This window comes from Grampus griseus (assembly GCF_964374135.1).
Source record: "Grampus griseus genome assembly, chromosome: 1".
NCBI lineage: Eukaryota > Metazoa > Chordata > Mammalia > Artiodactyla > Delphinidae > Grampus > Grampus griseus.
In genome coordinates, this window is record NC_139017.1 from 169,863,585 (window position 1) to 169,883,770 (window position 20,186).

Genomic DNA, 20,186 nt, shown 5'->3' on the forward strand with positions numbered 1-20,186 from the left:
AGAGGTGCAGAGGCAGGAAAGCACAGGACAGAGAGGCAATGCTCATTTAAAGAAGTAACTCTCGGCCTCTGGAATAGAGGGGACCTGGGTTTAAATCCAGGCATGGCTAGTGATTAACCATGCCAGGCACGTTGCTTCACCTCTCTGAGCCTCAGTTTCCCGAGCTGCGAAATGAGGGTTTTGATGGCATCAAGCTTTGAGGATCCCGTAAGAACATCAAGGATGAAGCTCAGAGTAAACTTGCAAGAAAATGTCATCTCTTCTTAACTCCTCTCCCACCCCCAGGCCCCTTCCCTTCTGGGGGCATTCACTGGCTGAGGCCAGTCTGGGAGGGGTGTCGCTACACTGCACAGGGGACCAAACCCCAGGGCAGCTGTGCAGGTGGCTTCCTCCTGAGATGCTACCTCCTCTGCCGACTGGCGGAGGCTTCTCCTCCCCTCTCACCCCCTTATTACTCTAACATGTACCTGCCATCACTTTATTCATGAAGATTTGCATTGATTTTGTTATAAGCCGTTATTATTTCAGCTTGTGGAAAAAATAACACTGATCCCCTGCCTTGTCATTTGTCTCTGAGCTGAAGGGTCCACTAATGGTTTCCCCAAAGATTTATGTTGGGGGGCAGGGGATGTGGCTCCAGTCATAGACTCCAAGCCACAACCTTCCCTCTCTGGATTTTCTTTGGTAACTTTGACCCTTTGGTTTAAAATGGGCCAGTTCAGTGACTGCAGCCCAGGAGCCCTGCCAGCTGTCACCTGCTTACTGCAGGGAAAGGAAGGAGAGAGGAGGACAGAAGAGCTGAGAAGGGAGTAACGATGGGGCAAAGAGGAGGCCTGTTCAGCAAAAAAGTTAGGAAAATAACATTCACCAAGCATCCTCCATGCATTAGGCACTTTGAACGTTTCTTTCCTTATGTGAACTTCATAATAATAAAACTGGTATCATTAGCTCCATTTACCATGAGGACAGTGAGGTTTGGAGAGGTTGAACAACATGTAGAGAATCACACAATATACCAGGGACCGAGCCAGTATTATAGCCTAGATGTGGCCGAGACACCATTCCCTCCCCTGGGCACCCTTGGCGGGGTGGTTGTGCCATTGACAGTTTCTGGCCAGTAGGATTGGGCAAGGTAACGTCTGTCACTTCCAGGCATGGCCCTTAGAAACATCTCTCTTCCTCTGCTTGGAGACCAGGGACAGTGTGGCTGGAGGATGGAGAAGGGTGACTCAGGCACCATCAGATTGCAATGCAAATAAGGAATAAACAATTGTACAAAATCACTAAGACGGAGCAGTTTGCATTAACAGATATTGACATGTGCCAGCACCATGGTAAACATTTTATATTATTTCCTCATCTCAACCTCACAACAACCCCGTGCGGTAAGCATTACTATTACAGATGAGGAGACCGACACCACAGAAGTAATTTACCTGTTCAAGGTCACACAGGTAGTAAGTGGCACGATCAGGATTCAAACTCAGGCCATGTGTTGTTTACACCTGGCGTTGCTTTTCCATCTGTCTTGCCAGAACATTCCCTATTCCCCTGGAAGGAGGCAGAACGAGTGGGAACTGGGGCAACAACTGTGACAGGTGCCAACATCCTGGTTCATGATCCCTCATTTTTGTGCACTATTTTCACACACATCACTTCTTTTCATTACACGTGCCCCAGACGTTATGCATTAAGGAGCTGACAACAAGTAGAAACCCTGTGGCGAATCTTGCCATGAAGGTGGTTGCTCCCGACCTCACCCAGCACGGAGCTGTGTGGTCTTTGGATGAGCACCGTCCCTCTCTTGTCCTCCATTTCACCACATGCAAAACAATGGGAAGGTGAACAAGGTAAGCTCCAAGGCCCAGCTATAGCCAGGGCAGAAATGTGCATTTCCAAGAACAGTGGGGCTTAGCTAGAGGTGCTTAGGAGCGTGGTAAGCCCCGTTCCAGAACCAGGCTCTTGCCTACGGAGATCAACTTGTCTCAGAGAAAACTGTGGTCTCGTTGGCAAAATAATTCCCTCAAGAATTGGGTAAGCTTTCCTTCTATTTGCTTCCAGTCAGCACCATGTACAAGTAACCACAACCAAAATTTCTTCTAGGTATATTTTTTCTGTTTAAAAACTCTTCTTTCCAAATACCATACGATATTACTTATATGTGGAACCTAAAATATGACACAAATGAAGTTTTCTACGAAACAAAAAAAATCCCTCACAGATATAGAGAACAGACTTGTGGTTGCCAAGAGGGAGGGGATTGGTAGAGGGAAGGATTGGGAGTTTGGGATTAGCAGATGCAAACTATTATATATAGAATGGATAAACAACAAGGTCCTACTGTATAGCACAGGGAACTATATTCAATATCCTGTGATAAACCATAATGGAAAAGAATATGTAAAAGAATATATATGTACAACTTAGTCACTTTGCTGTACAGCAGAAATTAACATGACATTATAAATCAACTATACTTCAATAAAAGTTTTAAAAAATAAAATAAAATAAAAATAAAAACTCATCTTTCATTTCCTGGTATCTTTTTCTTGTTCCAACCCAGAGGGGCCCTCCTGGGGGCCACCTGGGACAGTAGGTTTGGGTGAGGAGGCAACAGTCTGATCTGACTTTGGCTGCCATATTCTATCCTACAGTCTGGCTTGAGGTGCATGAGAAAAGGTTGGAGCTTCAGTCTTCTCTCCTGCCTATTAAGACTTCCTCCTCCAAATCTTGTTTTATAAGTAGCCTGAGATCATCTCTCTCATAGGATCTGCTAAACATGAAAGAATCAGCCAATACATATTACATTCTGAGTTATAACGGACCTGCTAGAGTTACAGACACTGCTGGCACATGATCTGCTTTCAAGGAACCCCAGGCAATATCAGATGTTTATCATAACAAGGGCCACCATCATCCTATTCTGAGATATCTCCAGCTTTAACACCTGCCCCTTGGCCACTAAGCCAAAGCTTCATAGTTTATGTTTTGTTATGGAAGCACAACAGTCTGGTACCAAAGTTGGTTTTAGTTAAGATAACAGACTCAGTTGCTGTAACAAAAGTCAAAGGAACAGTGCTTTAAACAAGATGGAAGTTTCTCTCTTGGGTAACAGTTGATCCAGGACTGATAAGATAGCTTCACAATGTCAGAGTCAAGGCCTCCTTCAACTCTATTGCTCTGTTTTTGTCCACATGGCCCAGCATTCTCACCAGCAGGCAGAGGGGGTGAGAGAGGGAGAGAGAGGGAGAGATATCCCCTTTTCTTTTAAGGGCATGACCTGGAAGTTGATCCCATAACTTCTCTTAAATCTTATTGGTCAGAACATACTCAAATGGCCACACCTAGTAACACGGGACTATGGGAAATGTAGTTTCTCTCTGGTGACCATGTGCCTTGCTAAAATTCACCAATTCTATTACTAGAAGAAAAAAAAGAAAAAGAAATTAACATTGGAGACAATCATCTGCAACAAAGTCAGCGTTCCACAGATAGGGGAATGGAAGCTCAGAGAAGTTAAATAAGTCACCCAAGTTTGCACAGCTAGCAAAAGTGATAGAACCAAATCTCACCCCAGCAGTCAGTCCAGAGCCCATGCACAAAGCTACAACAGTTGTCTGCCTCATCAACACATGGAATGCTCCACAGATGTAGAAAACAAACTTATGGTTACCAAAGGGGAAAGGGAGTGGGGGAGGGACAAATTAGGAGTTTGGGATTAGTAGATACAAACCACTATATATAAAATAGATAAACAACAAGGTCCTACTGTACAGCACAGGGACCTATATTCAATATCTTGTAATGAACCATAATGGAAAAGGATAAGAAAAAGAAAATGTGTATATATATATATATATATATATATATATATATATATATATATAACTGAATCACTTTGCTGTACACCAGAAACTAACACAACATTGTAAATCAACTATAGTTCAATTTAAAAAAAAATTTTAAAACACATGTAATGTTCCTAAAAGAGTGCTCAAAAGTAATAGGAGTTCAGTAAAGGTTATTTTCCCTTTGCCCCTGACCCTAGACAGCCAGATCCTTAAAGAAAAGAAAAGAAAAGAAAAGAAAAAAAAAGCCACCACTACCACCACCTAGGTACATTAAGTTTTTGAAAAGGAAGTGCAGAGAAAATAATTTCTGAAACGTGATAGGAGGGTTTAGCCAAGTGACATCATGGGTCTTTGGGTATCTTGGGAAAAGTGTATATAACTGTGTTTCTCAAGTGTGCTTCACGAAGCACCCACTTGACTTAATTAGGGTTGTGTGGAACCCAGGGATCTGCATTGATCTTGACGTGCACCAAAGTTTGACAACCACAGGTTTGAAGTTTACACAAGGTATATGGCACGTGGTTTTTTGCGGCGTGGTTGCAGGTGGCAGCAAGGCAGGTTAAATCCAGCTTCTGGCTTTTGAGCCAGATCAGCCTGAGTTCAGATTCAAGCCCTACCGCCTGCTGGCTTTGTGAGTGTGGACAGATCACTGCAGCTTTAGTATCGTCGGTTTTCTCGTCTGTATAATGGGCGTAAAAATGCCCGCCTCACAGGATTGTTCACATAGGCAGCAAATATGTATTGAGCACCCACCTCGTACCGAGCACTACTGGAGGCATTAAACAGAACAAACAAAACCCCTTCACTCGTGGAGCTTATGTTATGGTGGGGAGACAGAAAGCAGACAGGAAAGATACGTAAAATGTGCAGTATGTCAGAGGGTGCTGTGTTCCAGAGAAAAACGAAGCAGGCAAAGGCCATAGAAACTGTGGCAGGATGCAGATTTAAAGCAGGTGTCCAAGGAAGGCTTCACAGAGAAGACGGCATTTAAGTGAGTCACGCAGATATTCAGAGAGCAGAAGCATTTCCAGGGGAGGGATCAGCATGGCTCTGAGGCAGGATCAGACCTGGTGCGTTTGAGCCACAGCAAGGGAGCTGGTGTGGCTGGAGGGGGGAGAGCAAGGTGGGCAGAGCGGGGAGGGGAAGCAACGCAGGGCCAGACGAGGAAGGGCATCCCAGAGGCTGTGCTGGCCTCGAGCGTATTGTTGATGAAACAGAAGCCGTTGGAAGGTTCTGTGCAAAGAAGTGACATGATTGGCTTATACGTTAACAGACTCTTTCTGACTGATATGCAGAGAATGTTCCCAAAGAGGCAAGCGGGAAGCAGGAAGCTATTGTCCAGGGAAGAGAGAAAAAAGCAGAGGAAATGAGCAGACATGCTGTGTGCAGCGCCTGGCTGGTGCTCCAGCACTGGCTCCCACTCTAGCTCCCCGGGGCTCATCGTACCCACCCCACAGCCCCGCCGAGAAGAGCAAGACAGACGCAGGCTCCTGCTTGTAGGAGGCACGTCTGCCCAGCCCCGTGGAAACCTGCAAGCCTTTCTCTGAAGCTTGAGGCTCTCATGGCAACCTGGGCTGGGCTGTGTGCATGGTGAAGGGGATACGGCAGTGTTTCCCGTATCCAGAGCTCTCACGTGGAAGCATCATCTCAATGGAATTCCTCTGCCAACACAAGCACAGGGAATTAGCAGAAATTCCTCTTGCAGTCACTTTGAGGGGCTACAGACCTGATCCCGGGAGGGACGCTAGAGCTCACATGATATAGGGAGGCTTCCATGAGGATCCCATCATGTGTCTCTGCTTTGGCTCTTTGCAGCCACAACATATGGCAGGCACGCCCTCACCCCACATCCCAGGAGGGGAGGAGGAGAGTCTGGGAAGAGAGAGGGCTTTTGGCTGCGCACCCGCCCAAGCACCCGTGTGGTGCTTTAGGAACGTACGCCTGTTGGTCTGTATGTCTGCGTGTCAGGTGGGGAGTGGGGTGGGCTTCCCTCTTCTATTTCCTGGCTCACCTGTGTGTGTGCGTGGCTGCACATAGGTGTCTATTTCTTTCCATGTGTATGCTTATGCATAGATGCATACGTGTGTGTGTATCAGCAGGTGGGTCTGTGCATGCCTACACATCTGGGTGTGCATCTGTATTTTGTTGCATATGTATGGGGCCATGTTTGTGTGTGCACATGGTGCCTCTAAGGCGTGCCTTTGTATTTGTATGTGCCCACGTGTGTGTATTCCTGTGTGCATTCATGCCTCCGTTCTGTAGAAATGCAAGAATGTACACGCAGGCCCACACCTCCAGGTGCCTAGCCATTCCCCCCTGGGACCCTGCCTGTCTCATTAGTAGCTTGAAGGGCCCCCTGTCCCCTGGGGAGACCTGAGGTTAGGTGGACAGCTGAGGCACATGAAGCCTTTGACCAATGCCAATTTTTTCCTACTTGGGAAGCATCTGCAAGGACTGGGTTCAGGGCTGGTCCACAGAGCAGCATCTTTATGCCAAGGAGGAGAAGAAGAGGAAGGAGAGAAACACCAGAGGAGCAAGAGAAGATATGCAGGTGACAAAATAGTCATGCACCCCAGTGTTCACTGCAGCACTATTTACAATAGCCAGGACATGGAAGCAACCTAAGTGTCCATCGACAGATGAATGGACAAAGATGTGGCACATATATACAATGGAATATTACTCAGCCATAAAAAGAAACAAAATTGAGTTATCTGTAGTGAGGTGGCTGGACCTAGAGACTGTCCTACAGAGGGAAGTCAGAAAGAGAAAAACAAATACTATATGCTAACACTTATACATGGAATCTAAAAGAAAAAAAAGAAAAGGTTCTGAAGAAACAGGAATAAAGATGCAGATGCAGAGAATGGACTTGAGGACACGGGGAGGGGGAAGGGTAAGCTGGGACGAAGTGAGAGAGTGGCACGGACATATATACACTACCAAATGGAAAATAGATAACTAGTGGGAAGCAGCCGCATAGCACAGGGAGATCAGTTCGGTGCTTTGTGACCACCTAGAGGGGTGGGATAGGGAGGGTGGGAGGGAGACGCAAGAGGGAGGAGATGTGGGGATATATGTGTATGTATAGCTGATTCACTTTGTTACACAGCAGAAACTAACACAACATTGTAAAGCAATTATACTCCAGTAAATATGTTTAAAAAATTTAAAAATTTAATAAAATATATGCAGGTGAGGGGAGAAGGAGAGAGGGGGAAGAAAGAGGAACAGGTAGAGAGAAAGGGAACCAACTGAATAAAGAATGGTTCTGAGCGACATGTCCCCAAACTTACTAGTTAAAAAGCTGAAAAATTCTACCAAATTAGGTAACAGGTGTTGGGAACTTCTGACACCCTTCTTATTAGAGAAGACACCCTTCGTCATGGTCACGTGGTCCACAGACTGTGCTGCCCAGTCTACTATCTTTCTTTCTCTTCCCCTTGTCTGGGAGGTAGTTGAGCTGGATGGTTTCTGAAGTACCACCCAGCTCTGATATTCGATGTGGTTTGGTCGCATCCCATTCTTACCTATATAGTCCCTTTCATCCTCATTTCCCAGTCCATCTCTCCCCTCCTACAGGCAACCCTTCTGATGCATTTTATGTGTATCCTTCTGTTTGTATGTCTTTTTGTGAAATGCATATTTTTGTTTTGTATGCGTGCATTTTCAATGTACTTAAATGGAATTTCCATCCCAGCACTGGGCTTTGCAGTCAACCCATATTACTGTGGGTACATCTGGTGTGTTGCTTCTGACTGCTCTCAGCCTCATTGTGGCCATACTCTCACTCTGTCTATCCAGTTGCCCTGTGGAAACTAACATTTGGAACATCTGTCATTTTCCAGACACTGGCCAATAAAGGCTCAGACTTGAATTATCAGATTTTATCCTCACGGCAACCTCTGCAGGCAGCTCTGTTATCCCTGTCTTATGGAAGAGGAAACTGAGGCAGAGGTTAAGAACTTTCCCAAGATAACTGAGCTAGGAAGTGGCAGAGCAGAAATTTGAATCTAGGCCGTCTGATTCCAATATCCTCTCTTTTAATCAGTATGCAAAACAGCCTACTCTGGGCCAAATCCAACAATCTAGAACTGGTTGTGCCTATTGCATACCTACTATGTGCCAGGGCCTTTATATCATGCAGAGCTGCCATGTACAGCTGCACAGGTAGTGCACTGTGTAACTTCAGAGAGCACCATCTACCTAGAGAGTACAGTGTGAATGGCGCCCCCTGGAATTAATTACAAATTGTGCAGTGGGGTGACGACAATCATATAAAGTTGGAATCTTTACTCCCTTTTTACAGCCAAGAGAAGTGAGTGTCAGAGAGCTTATGTGACCTTCCGGAAGCACAAGCCAAAGAACAGAGAGTGTAGATCCAAATCCATTTGACAGCAGAGTACGATTCCCTGAGGCCATTAGACTCCTCCCCAGCCTACTGCTGCCATGCCGCACAGGCAGTTGCAGCCAACCTCTCAGACTGAGTGTGTCTCCAGTTTACCGGAGGACTGTTACTCAAGTGGAGATGGTGACAGTTAAGGTGTGTCTCCAGGAGGCAGGTGCTGGGCACGGCAGGCCTGTCACACAGACGCTGTGTGCTGGGGGTGTGTTCTCATGCTCACCATCCTCTCCACGCTTATCTCTCTGGGCCATCTGGGCCAGGGGGCTGGGCTGGATCCCCATCCACCCACCAAGTGGTTGCCAAACTCATCGTGGCGAAAGGCCATGGAGAGGAGCAGTAATTCAAAGGAGGAAGCCCTTGAGAGAGCTCTAGGTTTTGTTCACAGCATTAAGACAGCTTCAGAGAAAAGCCTTTATTGCAGACAGAAGTATATTATTTCAGAGCTATTCCCCTGGCATTGCAGCAAAATAATAGAACTTTAGTTTCTATATATTTGTCATGCTTAGCACACATGTATTTCAAATATATTTGCCAACATGTAAAATTGAGGTGAAATATTGCAAAAGTGGCCAATTCTTGTACATTTTAAATGTATTTCCTTTATTTGTTGCACTTATTTTACATATCTACACGATCCATCTTTGGAACTGGAGAAGCAATAAGTAATAAATCGATACTGAGGTTTTCATGGTGAAGAGACTCGCATTGGGTGTGAAATTTCCTGTTTGCTTGGCATCTCCTGGTTCTGACTACAGAGAGGAATGGCTGCCTTCCTGCATCTTCCTGGGCAGTTACATCTCTCAGCGGCAGGGAACTGCAGTTGTAACTTTGAGGCAGTGTCTCAAAACCCCTCCCCTTCCCATCTTGGCAGGGGCTGGGTACCAGCTTTCTCTAATGATAGTAGAATGTCTTAGTGGTCTGAGTGTGAAGTCTAATTAGGTGGAACTAATCTAAGTCCTAAAGTTAGAGTTCTTATCCTGGGACTTTAGGAGTCTCCCTAAAATTATATGCCTAATTTTGAGTACTTGCACATCCTTCTGCTGCAAAAGTAGGTTAAGCACCTATCTGGGGCGGACTCTGTCCTGCTAAGGAAGATGGTCTCTCCTTTATCTGGTCCTTCCTGCCCTTGCCTCCACTCACCCTGGCAAGGAGCGTTGGGTGGAAGATGGAGCCCAGAGCCAGAGTCTCATCTACACAGCCTCTTACCTGGATATTTCAGATTGGACCAGTTACTCTCAGGGGAAAGCCCCCTGGAGCGTTGATGTGGATGTACTCACCCCACTGGCGGCTAAGCAATCCTTCCCAAGATGGCCACAAAGCAAGAGAGCTCAGGACCTTTGTTTATAACTGATCAAAGGCTCCAGGGGCAGGATGGAGTGACCATTCCCTTGGGTCCAGGCCACACAACAGAAGGTGTGGAGTTCAGCCACATGGGTCCTGCATAAACACACTCCAACACCATGGTGTTCTCCCATATGGACTCCCTTGGGTTGGCTTCTTAAATGTAAGCCCAAAAGGTCAGGGCTCTGATCCTCGTACTCTGGCTTGGGGTTACCCTTCATCCTTCAGATAATGGAAGGCAGTTTTGGACCCACCACCAGATGCTGTGAGCCTGCAGAGAGCCAGCCACATCTTTTCCCTTGTACTCAGTCTGGATTTGACTCCCTCTTAGACCTGGGGCAGAGTTGACCTCTGCTGGGTTCTTTTCTCCACTCTTAGCTGCACCTAACACCCAGAATGGTCCATTGACTGCTTACTTGTGTGTCCTCCCCCCTTGAAGGCTGGGACTGTGTTTTATTCATCTCTGTGTTATCTGTATCTGCCCTGGCACATAGGAGATCTTAAGAAGACTGTGGATTGGTGGATGGATAGATGGATGGATGGATGGATGGGTGGATGGTTGGGTGGATGGATGGGTGGATGGATGGGTGGGTGGGTGGATGGATGGGTGGATGGATGGGTGGAGGGATGGATGGATGGATGGGTGGGTGGATGGATGGATGGATGGATGGGTGGATGGATGGGTGGGTGGGTGGATGGATGGATGGATGGATGGATGGTTGGGTGGATGGATGGGTGGATGGATGGGTGGAGGGATGGATGGATGGATGGGTGGATGGATGGGTGGATGGATGGATGGATGGATGGATGGATGGGTGGGTGGATGGTTGGGTGGATGGATGGGATAATTCTATGTAAGCAGGTTTCTACAGGTTTCAGCACATGGAAATTGGGCCTGTGAGATAGTCCTATCATTTGTGTCACCCTCCTCAGTGAAGCGTAATCCATAAAAGCCTCATTAATATCTCAGACAATGGAGAGACAGGATCAGCCATGTCCCTCTATCCATTAAAGATGAACACTCCTCTGGGGGACAAGGGGGGCTAATACATCTCTCCCCACAGTTCTGCTGCAGCCACCAGCCATCAGGGAGCCCATTAGAAGAGGAGAGAGCTATTGATCCCTGATGAAAGATGCCTGGGATCCTAGGGCAGGCACTTCCTGGGCCCAGTGGAGGAGGAACAGAGGCAAAGGCCCTCTCCTCACTATTACCAGCTAGAATCCAGCTGGGCCCTGGAAGCCTGAGATGAGGTACATACTCAGGGTGGCTGAGCTGGAAGGAACATCCATGCAACCTTCTCTTTTCAGAGATGACAAAGCAGGTCTGGACAGAGTGGGCGACTTATCCAAAGTTATACTCTTATAAGTTAATTGCAAAAATGGTCCTATGCTTCACTCATTCTTCTATCCATGCCCTTTTCAGGGTGACTGTACGGCTCTACCTACTGCAAGAAGGAACCTAGATCCCAACTCCCCCCACCACCCTTGAATCTGGACAAGCCAAGTGACTTGTTTGCCAAACAGCGGCAGAAATGCTTATACGCCACTTTCAAGCCTATGTCTCAAGAGTCGTAGGCACTTTGGGTCTCTCCTTTGCTTTTCCACCTTTGATAAGAACATTCCTGAGCTAGCCTGCCAGAGGAATGAGCAGAGTCCAATCAACCCAGTTATCCCAGCCAGGCCCAGACACGTGAGAGCCCAGCCAAGATCAGCAAAGCCGCCTAGCTGACCTGCAATTGACCAGACAGATGAGTGTGCCCTGCCCAGGCCCACTCATCTCAGCAGAACCACCCAGATGACCCAGAGACTCATGAGCAAACATACATGTTTACAATCAATCGTATTCCACTGAGGTTTCGTGGCTGTTTGTTCTGGAGAATCTCTACGGCGATAGATACCTGATACCTACATCTTGCACCCAGTCCCTCCTTGTTATTCTCCCTGGCGTGCCAGGCACTCTCACTGGGGCAGCCACAGCTCCCCTCCTCCAGCCACCGCTCCTTCCTTAATCTCTCCTCCAGCACAGAAACCTCAACTGATGACTCATGGCCTCTAGATTTTAATTATTTCCTTTCCTTTTCTTTTCCTTGTTCTTTCTTTTTTCTTTCATTTCTTCTTTTTCTCACAGTGTGTTTACCAAAAAAAGAGTTTGAGCCAACATTTAAACATCGGAAGCCCTCATGCTGGTCCCGCTGATGCACCTTCTCTTCCATTACCAGCCCTGCTGTAGACTTATTACCAAAAGTAGCTTTGGACTGAAATTGAATGGCCATGATTTGCATCGTTTTGCATCTCATTTGCATAGTGCTTATTTCCCGTCCAAAAATACTGACATTTGCTCACAGTTTGCTTCTGACTCTCCAGGGCTCCCAACACTGGTCTCTGTGCTGCTGTCTTCTCACCGTCTGCCTCCCTCTGCTTGTGTTAACCGTACCTGGAGAAATGCCCGGCTGGTCCAGGCCTAGCTGGGATGGACCCATCTCCCCCTTCCTCCCACAATGCAGCTGGAAGTCTGCCTCTGGAAATCCCCTCTTGGCTTCTAGGCTTGATGTTGGCTGCGTTATTACCTGCTGTGACCAATGCCCAGCATGGGATCTAGGCATGCCCGGAACTTATGAAGCGTCTGAATGAATGAGTACATACATGACTGAATGGATGAATGATTGAACTAATAAGACAAAGATCAAATGAGTGAGTGGGTGAGTGATGAGGGGATGGGGAAAGGAGAGGAGCTGGGGAGCTTTGGAGGAAAGATATCTCAGGCAAGCAAGATCTGCAGAAGCAACTTGCACAGCATTTTTGGGCTCAGCACTTGGAGAGAGATGGATCTGGGTCTGAATTCTGGAGACATCAAGCAGGTGCGTGACCCTTGGGCAGGTCTCTTCATTGCTGTGTGCCTCAGCTTGTCAGATGAAAATATGGTGCCTGCTATACCCCAGTGCCTAGGGCAGTGCCTGACTCACAGAAGGCGTTCAAGAAATATCTGTTGGGTGAATGAATGAATGACTCCCCACCATAAAGTTGCTGGGAAGATTAAATGAGATGTTGCCCACAAGGCACTTAGTGTATCTGGTACTTACTAGTCATTCACCGTGAGTTCAGTCTACCCACCCAGCCTCCAGTAATCACCAGGACACAGCCACACATAATCTACATGTAATCGCCGGGAGGCGTGTGTTCCCAGCCCTGCATGGAACACAACTGGGAACAAAACTGTGTGTCATTCAACAGTGTGCCAGGGGCCAGCTTTGTGCCAGGTCCAAGCCAGTTGCTAGGGAGCCAGAGATGAACCTCAGAGTCCTGCCTCTGGGGTCTTTACAGTCAGGTTGGGAAAATAAGGCTGTCACCAGCGTGAAATAATTAGAGAGAAATGCAGGGAGCTGGAGCCCCCCAGGCTGTAACACCAGGGAGCCAGGCCTCCATGAGCTGGGGCTCCCCCGGGGGGTTTCTTAGAGGATCCAGCTTGCCTCCATCCGTCATCTGTGTGGTTATTTGGAACTATAGAGGGAAAGGATGACAAACAAGAGGGAGAGCAAGGACAAAGGAGTTAAGCTGGAAATACATGTGAAGGATAGACAGGGAGGGGAGTGGAGGTGGTGCTGGGGAAAGGGGGCACCTGTGACATGTGCGCTTAGTTGGGGGCCATCTCCATCTCTGGCACCAGACTCCGCCACACTGAGAGCTTATTCTCTAACCTGCAGCCTGTTTTCTCAGCATCAGCATTTACTACATGGAGCAGCACATAGCAAAGGGACCAGTCTCCAGCTGTATCTGACTGGTCCAGCCAGCATCACACAGAGGAAACTCCCTCCAGCTCAACAGCAACCAAAGGAGCCACAAGAGCCCAGAGGTGGAAAGTCCAAATCCAACCGGGCTGGAACAGAATCAGAAGGGCTTCCCAGGGGAAGTGAGCTGTGCCGAATTTTGAAAGATGTTTGGAGCCAGTGGGGGAGAAAAGATGTTCCAGGCAGAGAATCACCTGCAAAGCCTGGGAGGTGAGACAGAACACAGTGAGCTTGGAGGTAACAGGTTTGGGAGCTGGGAGGGCCCCGAGACCTCTTTTGAGGCAACCAGCATAAATCAGAGGTGAGAAAACTGAACTCCAGAGAGAGTGAGTGACTCCCTCAAGATCACACAGCATTTCAGCAGCAGAACTTTGATTGGAACTCTCAGAGCTCAGAGCTCTGGGAGCAGAATGAGAAATATACATTTGTTTGCCAGGGATCTAAGCGGCACGAGGCCTCATGATGGACAACCCAGCCCAAACTGGCCTAGGCCAAAGGGCTTTATTGGCTCAACGAACTCCTAAGTCTGGGAGAGGGTGGATTTCAGGCACAACCTGATCCAGGGGCTCAGACTGTGCCTCCTAAGCTGAGCTCCTCTCATTTCACTAAGCTTGATTTCTCTTATGTTGGCTTCCTTCTCAGAAAGACTATCTCTTTGTCTCTCTCACATTTGAGCTCAGCTTACCTGGAGCTCAGAGAAAGCCCCACTGATCTCTGGTCTGACTGTCTCACATGCTGTTTCTGAGCCAATCACAGTGTCCAGAAAGGAGGTGTCATGAGCTCTTCCCTTGAGATCAGGGGTGAAGGGTTGTGACCCGGGCACACATCAACCCCAAGGGCAGAATATGAGGAAGGGTGGATTGCCCAGCATCTGTTTCTAAAAGTTGGCTGAATGGGGTCAAAACCACACAAGCCCTCCTCAAGGCTCTCAGAGTCCAGCCATGGGAGGGCAGCAGCCATGCAGCCATCCCTCTGGAAACCTTGATGAGAATGAGATGAGTCAGCCAGGGCAGCAAGAGGTGGAGGTGACCTCACCCAGGGGCATCCCTTCTTTGAGCCTCTTTTTGCAACCTCACCATTATCCCTGCCCAATCCTGCTGTCTCAAAGATTCATGACATCTACTGTGATGTGATTTTCTGACTAAGGAGCCCGGAGAACTTGAGCTATACATCTTGGCTCTATCCCTAACCAGCTGTGGTCTTGGCCAAGCTGCTGTCCCTCTATGAGCTTCTGTTTCCTCGTTTGTAAAATGAGGAGATTGGAGTAAATATATGGTTTTTAAACATTGTTTAAGGAGCAGAACACATTCTTTCAATGAAGTCTTATCTAGCAGGCCAATATAAGACAGATGGATGTGGAACAGTTGATGTAGGAGTGATGGGGGGCAGAGCTCTGGTGCTCAGTCCTCCCCCTCCCCCTCGCTCACCAGTCTGAAAAACACCGACAGCCTAGAGGGCCCTCAGCTCTGGGGGACCACATGGCACTGAGGAAAGCACACTGGCCTTAGACACAGATGGAACTGTGGGCCTGGGTTTGAATCCTAATCCCACCAATACATTAGTTAACTCTTGCTGCCTCAGCCTCGAAACTCAGGGGCTTACAATGATAATTATTTATTATACTCATGCACTTACAGGTCTGTTGGGTGTTGGCTGATCTAGGCTGACCTGCACTGGGGTGACTGCTCTGCCTGCATCTCCTGCTCCTTCTGGGACCAGAAAGTAAGACTGGGCATTTTTTGTCGCTTTTGTCAACATGCCATCAACCAAAACAAGTTTTACGGCCAAACTCATAAAAATTAGTACGAGCACATAGCTACTAATCCATGAGAATGTGCAATGAGGAAGCCTGGTGTGTGCGTGTGTGTGTTGCATGAGTGTGCACGTGTGCAAACACAGATGTGGGAAGCGCACCTCTGAAAGGCAGATGCTGCAAACCCTGCTTTATGATGTTACTCAGAGGCTGAAGTTGCTTTCAGGGCTCAGCTCCCAGATTCTGCCCGCTGCAAAAATCATCATGTTATAATTACAAGTTAATTAAAGCAGAAGAGATCAAAGGCACTTTAGACAGATTAATGATACAGCGAGTACCAGAAATTTCACCATTTTATGTATTAACCACATTGTCATTTTTATTCCTCTTTTTTCCCCTCTTTTGTGTCAGCCGAAAAGCCTTTCATATCTTTTCTCTGTCCCCATCAATGCATGAGGAATTTGAAGTCCTAACAGCTGCGAGGAGCTGTCTATGGAGAAGGGGCCCATTCAAAGGATATCAGAAAAATCAACGAGCCTTTTAGCTTCTGACTAGAGTGAAGCTGCCACCCACCTACCTTCTCCTACCTAAAAAAAAAAAAAAAAAGAAAGAAAAAAAAGAACTAAAAAAAATCAGTCATTAAAATAAGGCCAAAGCAAAGGGAAGCTAGACTCCCCAGCTCCTCGCCTCTCCAGGGAGCCTCTGGGAGGAAAGGAATTTTTGCATTTCAGGTTCATCACTGTCCTAATCTGTTCGGGCTTCTCTAACAAAGTACCAGAGACTGGGGGCCTTAACAACAGAGTTTTATTTCTCACAGTTCTGGAGGCTGGAAGTCTGAGATTGGGGTGCTAGCCTGGTTGGGTTCTGGTGAGAACCCTGTTCTGGCTCGCAGACTGCTGACTTACTGTACCCTCAACTGGCCAAGAGCAGAGAGTGGAAGCAAGCTCTCCCGTGGCTCTTATAAGGGCACTAATCCCATTCACAGAAGCTCCACCCTCATGACCTCATCTAATCCTAATTACCTCCCAAAGACCCCACATCCTAATACAACACATGTGGGGTAGGGTTTCAACATATGAATTTGTCCATAACGCCCACCTGCTGAGCATGACAGCTGAGTCATCAAAGTTTAGCCTGAGGGTAAAGTGTGAGTCAGATAACTCAGCAGAAAAATAAATAAATAGCCCACACACTCATTCACTCACTGGTATTTCTCAAGTGTCCACCACATGCCAGTGCCAGGCATTGGGTTAGGGCTGGAGGTACAACGGCGAGCAAGTCAGTTGATGTCTCTGCCCTCGTGGTGTTAGCAATCAAGCTGGCAAGAACACATAATTTACAAGTGGAGTGTTAAGGTGACGTGCACTAGAACCACCACACCCCCTCAAATCTCAGTGGCTTAAAGTAAAAGTTTATTTCTCTCCTGCATAAAAATCAGTCAGTGGGGGAGGGTGGGAGTTCTCCTCAGGACCCAGGCAGATGGAAGCATCTTCAATGGATGGCTCATCTAACAGACAGGTAGAGAAAAACCACCCAAAACATTTGTGTAGGCCAGTGGGCGTGAGGTACATCACTTTTACCCATAATCCACTGGTGAGACCTCAGTTGCCTGACCTACCAAGTTGCAAAGGGAGCTGAGAAATGTTGTCTGGCTGGCTGACCACTTCCTAACAATGACACTACCCTGTGGAAGGGCAGAAGAATCTTGGTTGACTAGCCCACCTCTCCGCCAATACAAGTAGGCACAATGACTCATGATGAATGCTTACGAGGAGAAGCTCAGGGGCCTGTGGGTGCACACAGCAGGGGGGCCTGTTTCAATGACCTGTTATTCTGTAACGAATCACCCCTGCAACTGAGTGGATTAAAATACAAATGTATTATTACCTCCCGAAGTTCTGTGGGTGGACCGGGTTCAGCGGGGCAGCGCTCGCTTTGGTCTCTAATACAGTTGCAGTCACACAGCTACTGTTGTGTCTCCAATGTTTCTTCATTCACAGGTCTGGTCCCTCACCTGGGACGGTTGGGGCTGGCCAGGCACCTGTCTCTACCCAAGTGGCCAAAGTGACCTTCCTCACAGCATGGTGGTCTCAGGTTAGTGAGAGTCTTTACATGCTGGCTGGCTTCCCCTGGATAAACACTCTAAGAAACCCATGTAGCAGTTGCAAAGCTTTTTACAACCTGGACTTGGAAGTCCCAGAGGGTCACTTCCACAGCATTCTGTTGGTCAAGCAAGTGACTAAGGCTATAGCCCAGATTCAGATTCTTGTGTTCTGTGATTTTTTCTCAGAGAACAGCAAGATTCCCAGAAGATTAATCTGGCGGCTGGACAGGGTAGTTTGGAAGAGAGCAGGGAGACAGGTAGGAGGCTTGTCTTATGGTTGCCTTTGTTGTGCATTTGAAGCTCCCCACTCACGTCCTCCACCCCCACCATCATCAGAGGAATGGGGGCTGGGGGATTTGGCACCCTTGGTTTGATTGGTCACCCTGGCCCATTCATCACCCTAGAGTGTTTCTCCTAGGCCTGTGCCTACAAGCTGAGTCTGAAAGAGCTTTTCACACTTGGAAACGTTACTGTCATGGGAGGATCCAGAGAGTCTACGGGGGAGTATGAAGACATCAGTGGAGTACAATTCCCTTCCTCTCTAGTGAGAGTGAAGAGAGAGTGAGTCAGTGCCATGGTCAGCTCCTGCTCTGTTCATTACTATGGGCTTAGTTTGGGACATCTGGGAGGGTCAGGTGACCAGTGGGGAAGGAGAAGATCCTCTCCCCGGGAACTCCCAGTCTGAGAGGGAAACTTGGATCCTGCTTTGGGGGTGGAAGGGCTGGTATAAGAGAGGAGAGCACACTAAGAGTCTCCAGTATGATGCAACACCGTGCCAGGCACCAAATAGATAAAATCCTCACAGCCACTAGAGAAGGTCAACATTATTATGCCTGTTTTATAGGTAAGGACACAGAAGATCAGAAGAGCAAAGAAGCTCCCCCAAATCTTACACCTGGTTAGTGCAAGAGCCAGGACTTGGACTCAGGTCCATCCGAATCCAGACTCCATGCCCTTTTGTAACGTTCCACAAGCTCCCGAGAGGCCAGGAGCCATCCTAGAATATGACACTCAGCAGGGGCTCAGCAAATGTTGAATTCTTGAATGAATGAATGAATAGTGAGTGGGTTGGGTGAATGTGCAAACAAACTGGGAAGAGCTGCATCTCAGGCTGCATTCAGTTGTTGGGCTGCAGAGGACGATCAGGTGATCCTGCTTCCCCTCTTCCCTGAGGAAGCTGGCTATCTCAACCAGGTCACGGGGCGAGTTGAGTTGAGGGGTTCACACTGCAGCATGGGTGGATTTAGTTGCTACTCCCTGTCCTGCCGCACAAAGGCACTGCCTGACTCGATAGGCTGGACAGGCTCAGGTTGAGGGGAGGAGGGAGCACATCCTCTCCCCTCCATGGTTCGTTTTGCTCAGCAACAGCATAATAAAGCCATCAGTGGCATCTCTCACAGGCCTGGACAGGCCCCCAACACGTGATGGCAAATTTGAGCCTGGGATCATGTTCTGACTTAGTCTGGCATTAAGAAAAAGACACAAAGGGTCCTTGAGGAAGGAAGAAAGAATGGGAGAGAAGGCTCTTAAATTATACGGAAGGAAGATCTTCCCAACAATTGGGAATTGGAGCAATTCCAACAAGTTGGAATTGTCCAACTCCAGGATGGGTAAGAAAAACTCACTTGAAAGCAAATAGCCGTGAAAAGTACAGGGAATTCTTAAGGGGCCATTCTAATGTAAACCTGTTGGGAAAAAAAAAGAATTAACAGGAGAAGCTCATCAAACCCCCAAATGTCAGAGCTGGAAAGGTCTTTCAGAGAGAACGTTACTTAGATCAACTTCTCCTTTTGCAGATGGGGATTCTGAGGTCCAGGGTAGGGCTGGAAGAGACCAGGGTGACACATCAAGGAGAGACTGACCCCCTATTCGAACTCACTTATCTTGCATCCTGTCCCAGGCCTCCAGACAATTGTCCTCTCTCTGCCCCCTTGCTCTGATCTTTTCCCCTTAGCTGTAGGATTTTCCCACAGACTAACATCATTTCCCTAAATCACATTTCATGAAACCACTTCAGATCTAGTCTACTTCCGACCCTGGGGCCCTCCACCCAAGACACAGTAAAGAAGATTTTCTTGAAAGGAGTTCAGTGGCACACAAAGCAATTAGAGCGCACGTGGATGATCACTTGAGGACAGTTGGCTCTAGTTCCCTTGAAGCTGTAGTTTTCTAAGCTTCAAGACACTTTGGGCTCTGGAGCTCAAGGATCTGGGTTCAAATTGTGACTCTGCCATTTCCTAGCAGGATGACTTTGTGCAAATTACTCTCTGTGACTCAGTTTCCCCATGTGTGAAATAAGGATAATGCTATTAACTACTTCTTAAGAGGTGAGATAAAATAAGTCAATACTTGTAAAGCACTTGGAAGAGTTCCTGGCAGAGAGTAAGTGTTCGATAAAGGTTAGTTACTGTGATCAGCTCACAATAAGCAGGGGTGGGGACGTGGTCACGGGAGGCTGGCTCTGCACGGACCCGACTGTGGTTACACTTGAAAAGCTCTCTGAAGGCACACTGGTCTGTGATTCTAGAAATTTAGATTCTAGGTCCTGCTCAGTCTTGCAGGATGTGCTGTGTGGCCTTGGCGAAGTAACCTATCTCTCTCCAAACCTCAGTTTCCCCATCTGGAAAACGAAGCAATTGCAGCAAGAAATCTCTCACTTGCGCTCCCAGCTCTAAGATTATGGGAGTCAGTGGTTATAATTCCTGGTACAGGGAAGGGAATTTAGCTCAACAGACCTGCTTTACCTTCCTTACCCAAGCGCATCTTCATTTGTAAGTTCTGTCCTTACACTCTACTCCATTCCCTTCTGACCCATTCTGAGGGATTCACTAATGAATCCCGAACCAAAACAGACAGGCTGGGCCATCAGAGCAGACCCGGTTGTCAAGGCAGAAAGCTTGTCTGTGGGTCCCTGGGCTGGCCACTACCTGGGCATCACCCTTCCCTC